Source organism: Somniosus microcephalus, chromosome 8 (assembly GCF_052327205.1).
Source record: "Somniosus microcephalus isolate GS21.2 chromosome 8, FLI_Smic_1.0, whole genome shotgun sequence".
NCBI lineage: Eukaryota > Metazoa > Chordata > Chondrichthyes > Squaliformes > Somniosidae > Somniosus > Somniosus microcephalus.
Window position 1 is genome coordinate 202,331,925 of NC_140994.1, and position 11,151 is coordinate 202,343,075.

Sequence of the window (11,151 nt, forward strand, 5' to 3'; positions counted from 1 at the left end):
CTGATTTACAGCTATTTCTGGGATGTTACTTGTATCCTCTATAGTGAAGACCGATGCAAAATACCTGTTCAATTCAACTACCAACTCCTTATTTTCCATTATTAATTCCCCAGCCGCAATTTTATAGGACCAACACTCACTTTGTTAACTCTTTTCTTTTTTAAATATCTATAGAAACTCTTAGACTGGGTATTATGTAATGAAGGATTAATTAGCAATCTTGTTGTGCGAGGCCCCTTGGGTCGGAGCGATCATAATATGATAGAATTCTTCATTAAGATGGAGAGTGAAGTAGTTGACTCAGAGACTATGGTCCTGAATTTAAATAAAGGAAACTACGATGGTATGAGGCGCGAGTTGGGTAGGATTGATTGGGGAATGTCACTCAAAGGGTTGACGGTGATAGGCAATTGCAAACATTCAAAGATTGCATGGATGAACTACAGAATTTGTTCATCCCAGTTAGGCATAAAAATAAAACAAAAAAGGTGACTCAACCGTTGCTAACAAGAGAAATTAGAGATAGCATAAGATCCAAGGAGAGGACATATAAATTGGCCAGAAAAAGCAGTAAACCTGAGGATTGGGAGCAGTTTAGGATTCAACAAAGGAGGACAAAGGGATTAATTAAGAGGGGGAAAATAGAGTATGAGAGTAAGCTTGCAAGGAACATAAAAACTGACTGTAAAAGCTTTTATAGATATGTGAAGAGAAAAAGATTGGTGAAGTCAAGTGTAGGTCCCTTGCACCCAGAATCAGGGGAATTTATAATGGGGAACAAAGAAATAGCAGACCAATTAAGTACATACTTTGGTTCTGTCTTCAAAGGAGGACACAAATAACCTCCCAGAGATGTTGGGGAACATAAGAACATAAGAACATAAGAAATAGGAGCAGGAGTAGGCCAATCGGCCCCTCGAGCCTGCTCCACCATTCAATAAGATCATGGCTGATCTGATCCTAACCTCAAATCTTCTATCACTCTCCATTTCACCTGAACCCATGTGATCTCCCGGGAGAGGCGAAAAACCAGATAAAAAACCCACTGGCCAATTTGGGAGAAAAATCTGGGAAATTCCTCTCCGACCCATCTAGGCGATTGAAACTCGTCCAGGAGATCACTCTGTCCCTATATTTTCTACAGTACTTACCTTCTGTAAAGGCAATCTCCACCCCAGCCAGGAACAGGAATAAAACCATCTCCTGAAATCTAACACAGAATTAGAACACAAGAAGTAGGAGCAGAACCAGGCTACATGGCCCCTGGGCCCGCTCCACTACTCACAGGGCCATGACCATTCCAAACCTAGACTCATGTCCAATTTCCTGCCTGCTCCCCGTAACCCTTAATTCCCTTTACTTCTAGGAAACTATCTATTTCTGTCTTAAATTTATTTAATGATGTAGCTTCCACAGCTTTCTGGGGCAGCAAATTCCACAGACCTACCACCCTCTGAGTGAAGAAGTTTCTCCTCATCTCAGTTTTGAAAGAGCAGCCCCTTATTCTAAGATTATGCCCCCTAGTTCTAGTTTCACCCATCATTGGGAACATCCTCACCGCATAGGGTCTAATGAAAGGGAGGAACTGACAGAAATCAGTATTTATAGGGAAATGGTGTTCGAGAAATTGACGGGATTGAAGGCCAATAAATCCCCAAGGCCTGATAATCTACATCCTAGGGTACTTAAGGAAGTGACCCTAGAAATAGTGGATGCATTGCTGGTCATCTTCCAAAATTCGATAGACACTGGAACAGTACCCATGGTAGCTAGTGTTACCCCACTGTTCAAAAAAGGTGGTAGAGAGAAAACGGGGAATTACAGACCAGTAAGCCTGACATCGGTAGTGGGGAAAATGCTAGAGTCCATTATAAAAGATGTAATTGCAGAGCACTTAGAAAACAGTGACCGGATCGGACAAAGTCAACATGGATTTACAAAAGGTAAATTGTGCTTGACTAATCTCCTGGAATTTTTTGAGGATGTAACTGGTAAAATAGATAAGGGAGAACCAGTGGATGTGGTGTATTTGGACTTTCAAAAGGCTTTCGATAAGGTCCCACATAAGAGATTAGCGTGTAAAGTTAAGGCACATGGGATTGGGGGCAAGGTTTTGACTTGGATAGAGAACTGGTTGGCAGACAGAAAGCAAAGAGTTGGAATAAACGGCTCTTTTTCCGAGTGGCAGGCAGTGACTAGTGGGGTACTGCAGGGATCAGTCCTTGGACCCCAGCTATTCACGTGTAATACCCACTGGAAATGTTATGTACGCTAAGTATGGTTATCAATCTTTAACTTAGACACTGTATTATCATTGTTATAAATCCCTGGGTTAAAGTTGCCCATGTGAAGGTACGGCAAGACCTTTTAAGGACACAATGTAATTAAGAGCATACTTTCCATAATTCTGCACCAGTATCAACTGTTGCAGACAGTGAGGCTGCGCAGTCTCCAGACAGAAACCCCAGGAGGAAGGGGTGGAGTCGGGTTTTTCGAGCGGGAAAAGCGAGCGACTGGAAGAAAAGAGGGCAGGAGCTCTGAAAAGAGGGCTCCGGAGGCAAATGGCTGCCGCATCCCGTCCCGGGCTTCCAAACTTGGCCGCCGCCCTTCGTATTAGTAGCTCTGCATCCAGAACTCAAAGTGGGATTCAGTGATCATGAAGAGAATTCAACGAAGGGGTTCGGAGTTGTAAGTCTTGCAGACATTATACATACCATGAGCTCCAACTTAAGCGCGCCAACGAAAGAGTGCACTCGAATTTGGACACAGGGACAGATTCTCCCTTGAATCCATATAAATGGAGAATGTATGTTTATTATGTCTAGATTCATTCTAATGTATGCAAATGTCTAATTTAGGTCATTGACCCGTAATCTTCTTATACTGTCTGACGTTAAAACTATAAAGTAAGATAATTAGAATTAAGCCATTGTAGTAGTGATCTCCTTACTGGACTATAGAATACTGTCTACAACAGAGACCACATCTCACATATATCTAGAGAACCGTGAAGGGGTTACATTTTGGGGGCTCGTCCGGGATTGTGGTCTATTTATGTCAGTAAACTAACAGTATTGAATGCTCATTGCTAAGAGAGTGGTTTGTGGTTTCTACTGGGCTGTTTGAGCATAAAAGATGGATGTTATTGAGGTTGAAGCTTGGTGCAAACGGAAGCAGATAGCTACTACCCATGCCATTGTGCTGAATGGTGTTGCTAACGATGACCCTGATGATGTCTTGCTAAGGGCTCTGAATTGTGTCAAAGCCTTTGGAAAGGTTAGGATAGTTGAGCGCTGCTTGGATACAGCTACCAAGAAGCAGTTTGTGTTGATCCAGACATCAGAGAACCTGAGAGGTCATGGTTTACCTGAGGCAGTTGGGCTTTCTGAAGAGGCTGGTCCCTGGCCAGTTCAGTTTGTCCCTATTACTACTAAGGAAGAAGAAGGGTTTCAGACCAAGTTGTTGTCATTCTTGAGACAAGAAGGAAAGACTGTTGCTGATGTCAAAGGTCTGATAGGTCCTTCGGCCCTGGATATGAACACTCAGTTGGTCAGTGCCATTAGTTCTCTGGTGGATAAATGCACCAATCTGCCCTTCGAGGCTCAGGGATACCGTAAGCTCCGTATGTTCTCAGGAGTGCGACCAACTCCCAGTGGGGAAGAGGAGTACGACGCCTGGGCTGAGCAGACCCTGCCTCTGCTAGAGGAATGGCAGTGCAGTGACAATGTGAAGAGGCAGAGAATAGTAGAAAGCCTTAAGGGTCCTGCTGCTGACATTGTAAGATTCTTAAAGGCGCAGAACACCTCTGCTACTTCCTTTGACTACATGCAGGCTCTAGAAACTGCCTTTGGAACTACTGAAACCATTTCAGATTTGATGGTCAGATTCAGAAGCACATTCCAGTGTGAGGGAGAGAAGCTGTCCAGTTACCTGCTGAGAATAGACAAACTGCTGCATTGTATGTTATGGAAAAGAGGGATTGAGTTGCCTGAAATGAATCGGTTCCGCATTGAACAGGTTGTGCGAGGTGCATTGCTCGAAGACGTGACTGCTCTTCGCATACGCATGACCCATAAGTTGCGAGATCCACCTACCTTCACTGAGCTGCTAAGAGAAGTCAGAGAGGAGGAGGATATGCTTCAGGCCCGGAATGTAGCAAAGAGTGCTGTGATGTCCAAGCTTGTGACTCCTGTTACAGTTCCTACTCCTAAGGGTGATGTCAACCCTGAGATGGAACAGCTGAAGAAGGAAATAAATGTCATGAGAGCCGAGATGGCATATTTTCGGTCTAAGCCCAACACAGAAAGGGATGACGCACGGGTGCAAAAGGTTGAACACCCTGCGAAGTCTAACAGCAAAATGAATGATTCCTCTAAGGGATATCCCCATGAAGGAGATAGACCTGGAGTCTTTTGTTATAACTGTGGAAAGGATGGACATTTCAAGCGAGAATGTAGAGGTGAGGAAAATCTAAAAAAAGTAAATGACCGTCTCATAAAACCTACCAAGAAGTCGGGAAACTACAAAGGGGCACAGTAACGGAATGGCCTGCTGTCCCTGTAGTTAAGACACGTTCCGCTAAGTGCAATAATAGACGAGGGGATATGAAAGACATCATACCTGAAGGTTTAGTAGGGCCGAGTTCTGCTGTATCAATACAGATTGAAGGCATTTATACTAAAGCTATCCTCGACACGGGTTCTCAGGTTACCATACTGTACAGATCCTTCTATGACCGATGCCTGACGCATTTGCCATTGCAGACAGTGATTACAAGCCCGACGTCAAGAGGGAGCACCCTGGGGAGCAGAAACCAACAAACGGCAAATCGATGGCAGCGAGGAGAGAGTCACAGAGCATCCAATATCACCACCACCCGCCACGCTCGAAGAGACGACCGCCCAAGGACATGTACCTGAGTCAGGACGAGGTGGCTGGAGTCTCCACCAACCCCAACGCTGCCACCATCTCCCTCCGACAGCTGGACACACAGCTCATCTCCATCAAACGGCAGGTACAGACAATAAAACAGATAAACAGCTCATTGAAACAGGCACTGGACGGGGGGATTGACAAACTGCGACCACCAGAGTCCAATCCGAAGCTCAACTCTCGATGGACAACCGAGGAGCAGCTGCTGGCCGTTCAAGGAATCCGTAAATATGGGTGGAATTTCCAGGCCATCGCGGAAGTGATCGGCAACAAGACGCTGGCCCAGGTGAAGACCTTCTTCATCAGTTACCGCCGCCGCTTCAACCTGGAGGAGATCCTGCAGGAGTGGGAGGCAGAGCAGGAAGTGCAGGGGAATTCCGGCAGCCTCTCGGGACTGGACGCCGGCAGTGGCTCCAACCCATCGGTCGCCAGGAGCGAGGAGGAGGCAGAGGCAGAGGCCGAGGTCCAAGTGACACCCGTCTCAGCCGCTCCAGCCCCTGCCGCGACCCCAGTGACCCCGGCAACGCTCTCCCAGCCACCGCCGCTGCTGCGGTCGACTCTGCCGGCGGCCCCGGCCCTCCACCGCCAGCCGCCCCCCCTGCAGCAGGGCCGCTTCCTCCAGTCCCGGCCCCCGCTCAACCAGCCACCCCCGCCGCTGATCCGGCCTGCGGTGGCGCCGCCCCCGGGGGCCCGGCAAAATGTAACCCCTTCACGGTTCTCTAGATATATGTGAGATGTGGTCTCTGTTGTAGACAGTATTCTATAGTCCAGTAAGGAGATCACTACTACAATGGCTTAATTCTAATTATCTTACTTTATAGTTTTAACGTCAGACAGTATAAGAAGATTACGGGTCAATGACCTAAATTAGACATTTGCATACATTAGAATGAATCTAGACATAATAAACATACATTCTCCATTTATATGGATTCAAGGGAGAATCTGTCCCTGTGTCCAAATTCGAGTGCACTCTTTCGTTGGCGCGCTTAAGTTGGAGCTCATGGTATGTATAATGTCTGCAAGACTTACGACTCCGAACTCCTTCGTTGAATTCTCTTCACGATCACTGAATCCCACTTTGAGTTCTGGATGCAGAGCTACTAATACGAAGGGCGGCGGCCGAGTTTGGAAGCCCGGGACGGGATGCGGCAGCCATTTGCCTCCTGAGCCCTCTTTTCAGAGCTCCTGCCCTCTTTTCTTCCAGTCGCTCGCTTTTCCCGCTCGAAAAACCTGACTCCACCCCTTCCTCCTGGGGTTTCTGCCTGGAGACTGCGCAGCCTCATTGTCTGCAACAGTTGATACTGGTGCAGAATTATGGAAAGTATGCTCTTAATCACATTGTGTCCTTAAAAGGTCTTGCCGTACCTTCACATGGGCAACTTTAACCCAGGGATTTATAACAATGATAATACAGTGTCTAAGTTAAAGATTGATAACCATACTTAGCGTACATAACATTTCCAGTAGGTATTACACACAATATATATTAATGATCTAGACAAGGGAACTAGATGTAATATCTCCAAGTTTGCAGATGACACAAAGCTGAGTGGGCGTGTGTGCTGTGAGGAGGATGCTGAGAAACTCCAGTATGATTTGGACAGGTTTGGTGATTGGGCAGAAGCATGGCAGATGCAATATAACGTGGATAAATGCGAGGTTATCCACTTTGGTGTCAAAAACAAGAAGGCAGATTATTATCTGAATGGCAATAGATTGGGAGAAGGGGAAGTGCAACGAGACCTGGGCGTCCTTGTGCACCAGTCGCTGAAGGTAAGCATGCAAGTGCAGCAGGCGGTTAAGAAGGCAAATGGTATGTTGGCCTTCGTAGTGAGAGGATTTGAGTACAGGTACAAGGATGTCTTGCTGCAGTTGTACAGGGCATTGGTGAGACCACATCTTGAGTATTGTGTGCAGTTTTGGTCGCCTTATCTGAGGAAGGATGTTCTTGCCATGGAAGGAGTGCAGCGAAGATTCACTAGGCTGATACCTGGGATGGCAGGAATGACATATGAGGAGAGATTGGGTCGACTGGGCTTGTACTCCCTGGAGTTTAGAAGAATGAGAGGGGATCTCATTGAAACTTATAAAATTCTAACAGGACTAGACAGACTAGATGCAGAAAGGATGTTCCCGATGGTCGGGGAGTCCAGAACCAGGGGTCACGGTCTAAGGAGAAGGGGTAAGCCATTTAGGGCAGAGATGAGGAGGAAATTCTTCACCCAGAGAGTGGTGAACCTGTGGAATTCTCTACCACAGAAGGCAGTAGAGGCCAATTCATTAAATATATTCAAGAAGGAGTTGGATATATTTCTCAAGGCTAAAGGGATCAAGGGATATGGGGAGAAAGCAGGGACAGGGTATTGAATTTGGATGATCAGCCATGATCGCATTGAATGGCGGAGCAGGCTCGAGGGGCCAAATGGCCTACTCCTGCTCCTATCATCTATGTTTCTATGTTTCTTACTGTTTTTATAGCTTTCTCTCGTACTCTAATCTTTCTCTCCTTATTAATCTTTTAGTCATTCTTTGCTGTTTTTTATATTCTGTCCAATCTTCTGACCTGCCACCCATCTTTGCACAATGATATGCTTTTTCTTTAAGTTTAATACTATCTTTAACTTTTTTAATTAATCACGGAAGGTGGGTCCTCCCCTTGGAATTTTTCTTTCTTGTTGGAATGTATATATTCTGTGTATTTTGCAATATCCCCTTAAATGTCTGCCACTGCAACTCTATTGACCTATCCCTTAACCTAATTTGCCAGTTCACTGTTTAGTACCAGACTTTTTTTTAAATGTTGAATGTTCATCTAAATTGGAACACAACAGTTGCAATGATACAGAATACGAAACTAACTACGTTTAGCCATTATGGAAAAATTATTTGAAATTTTTTCTCCTTTTCTAGATTCAACAGAGAATCAGATTGATAATTAGCATTTTTTTCTTTGAAATTCAACTCTAAGGAGAATGAATTTCTTGAATGTGAGATTCAGGATATGACCGTAACTAGATGGTTACCAGAATACGATCAGTAATTTAGCGGTCTAAATGAACAGTGGTGATTGGTACCATTGCTCTATTACCGCCAGACACAGTTTAAGAAACATTGGGGCAGATTTTGCAATCGGTGGCGTACCTACGGAGTACGCCGCCAGCATCGATTAAAATACACATTTACCTGCTGGGAGCCCTCCTTCGTGAACTTGCTCTCTGACGCTGCGCACTCGAGGGCAGCGTAATTACCCACGGATCCCAGGGGCGCAGTGTGTGCGGAAGCGTACCTGGGATCACGTGGGCCTGGTGCTCCAATCAGCACCCCGATGTATTGTCAGACTAATTATAAGGACTAGGAGCATAAATAGTTCCAAAATGACCCGATCTCTCTCTCTCTCTCTCTCACACACAGACCCACCTAAAAAAATTATTTGGGAATGAATTCTTAAATCTAATTTAGATATTAGAGTTCTGATAAATCGTTGAAGCTCTGTGAAATTTCATATAAAATAACATGGACAGGTGATGCAAACATAAATACAACAGAGCCCAAACAAAGATCTGAAAAATCTGTACATTAATCATTGGAGGTGTTTTTGGACAGTGTTACAATTCATTACAATTCCTTCCGGAGCTAATAGAATGCGTAACTGTCTCTATCTAACCCCCTTATGCTGCCTGTTTGCATCAACCGTAACATTTTCAAATATAATTGCTGGGCAGTTGGTGAGCAATTAGCCCGACTCTGTGCCAGCAATTGGGATTTCCCAGTCGGTACGGATCATCCGTCAAGGCGTAACTTGACAGATCGCAAATTCGGGATTCAGCGCATGCGGAAATCCCGAACTTGCGGTCCATTTCAAAGGCGTATGACGGTGTAGTGAGAGTACGCAGTCATACCCACCGCAAATTCTGGCCTGTTATGAAGCCTTCCCTTTCAGGGGGAAACTTGCAATGCAGAGATCTAACACAGTCTGACCATTTTAACTATTTATTGCTGCCTGAAACCACAAACTCCGCTTTCAAAAGCATTACATTATTCATTCATACTTTAATTTGAATGAGTTCTTCCAATCATACCGATATTAGTTCATTAATAAATAAATATTAAAAAGTGTGCCTTGATATTTTCCTCTCCGGTTATGTAAGATCATGCTGACACAGACTTTTATTTTTTTATTATATATATAAATAGGAAGATGGTCGATTTTAAACGTGATTAGTTGAGTTTGCTGGTTGTTAACATTTTGCTCACTGCAGTGCTACTTCCGCGATGAAATGAACGATCTGTTTAATACTTCAGAGGACAGTCAAGGAAATGTGCTTATTCTTGATCCGGTATAATTACCATTTAGAACAACGAACTGGAACTTGCGTCAATTGGAATCGAATACAAAATGTCAAATAAAATTTGGGAAGATTGAATTCTGCAGTTCATCCTGCAGCTGCATCTGGCTTCACTCGTCGTGTGTTAATACGCTCTGAACTTTATAGTTGAAACCTTTATTAAATTTTTTCTACAGCTTGCTAGATTTTTAATACGATAACTAGTCAGATCTGTTAAGCAACAAAGGCTCCAGCTGATTTCCACGTGGATAACTTGCCAAGATTTTGTTGGAAATGCAATTTTAAATGGTCAGGTTTGTAGACACGTAACTGTCAACGGTAAAGTACTACGGGGTGTTCGGCTTTGAGAATAAATGCAAAGGGGTGAAAGTACGTTATATAGTGCATTGTTGCAGAATTTGGAAGAGCCTTTGAAAGTGCAGAGTTTAAAGTTGATAACACAAGTGCAGTGACGTTGTTAGCAACATACTTTCTGCTGGCCCTAAAGTAATGTTATTGAACGGATCTATAATCCGAGTTGGTTTTCGAACTGTAGTCATTAAACTAGTTAGGTTATTTCATAGAAAACACAACAGTTCCGTCTTACTATAAATAAAAACAGAAAATGCTGGAAATACTCAGCAGGTCAGGCAGCATCTGTGAAGAGAGAAACAGAGTTAACGCTTCAGGTCGATGACCTTTCATCAGAACTGGGAAAAGTTGGAGATGCAACAGGTTTTAAGCAAGTGTGGGGCAGGGAAAGGAGGGAGGGGAGGAAAGAACAAAAGGGAAGGTCTGCGATAGGGTGGAAGGCAGGAGAGATTAAATGACAAAAGGAATGATGATACAAGGCAAAAGGGGATGGTAATGGGACAAGTAAAGAAATAAAAGATGGGTCTAGAGGAGGAGTAGGTAACTTGGTTTTTGGGACCGACCAAATGGACTGCAGTTTTTTCCAGTCTTGTACTTCATGTTCCTGTAATTCACCTCAATTATTTACCTACTCTTCTGATGTCTTTCCAGCCTCTATTCCTGTATTTGTACAGACCACAAATTTTATTTGCAATGTGCACTAATGAACTACTAATTTAATGAAGACTCCCTGGTCTGCCATCAAAGTCTCTTTGCTGTGCTGATAATAGGACGAACAGTTCGAGTTACATTATCTATAATCTCTGCATCAGAAAGGTCCAGTTTGGAATAATCTGCTATAAACATACTTCATGTTCAAAGCTTTTGTTTTCGAAATTATTCACTGATGTTCCAGTACAACATTGCATGATACAATCTTCAGCCTTTTGTTTGCTGCTGTGCTTCTTGTGGCTTTCAATAATCTCGAAATTAGAGTCAAGATTAGATTCAGGAGCGATGGGTAGTTCTTCAACCTTAAAGACTAGCAGAAAACTGCTGGACGACCTTGTTCCTGAACTCCTATTTGCTGATGACTGTGCTCTCATGCCCACTCCCAGGATGATATGCAAATAATCATGAACTACTTTGCAACAGCTAGTCTACAATTTGGCATGACTATCAGCCTTAAAAAGATGATGATACTCTTCCAACCAGCCCCAGGCAAGGATTAAACTCCATTTACCATCACTATCGGTAATCACACACTTCAAAGCATGGACAGCTTCACCTACCTAGATAGCACCATGTCTAAAGAAGTTCATTTTGATACAGAAGAACCTCCAGAATCACCAAAGCCAGCTTAACTTTTGGCAAACTCCATTAGCGCCTCTGGGACAAGAAAGGCATCAGCCTGCAGACCATGCTCAAAATATACAGGGCTGCCATTCTGAAGAGCCTGCTTTATGCCTGTGAGACTTGGACAACATATGCATACCATATTAAGAAACTGAATCACTTACACCTAAGCTGCCCGAGAGGA

At 44.1% G+C, this 11,151-nt stretch overlaps 1 pseudogene; it reads left to right on the plus strand.

Moving 5' to 3' along the window:
• Nucleotides 1-4,738: 4,738 nt before the first annotated feature.
• On the plus strand, nucleotides 4,739-10,843 carry LOC147114048 (REST corepressor 3 pseudogene; annotated as a pseudogene).
• Nucleotides 10,844-11,151: the final 308 nt, after the last annotated feature.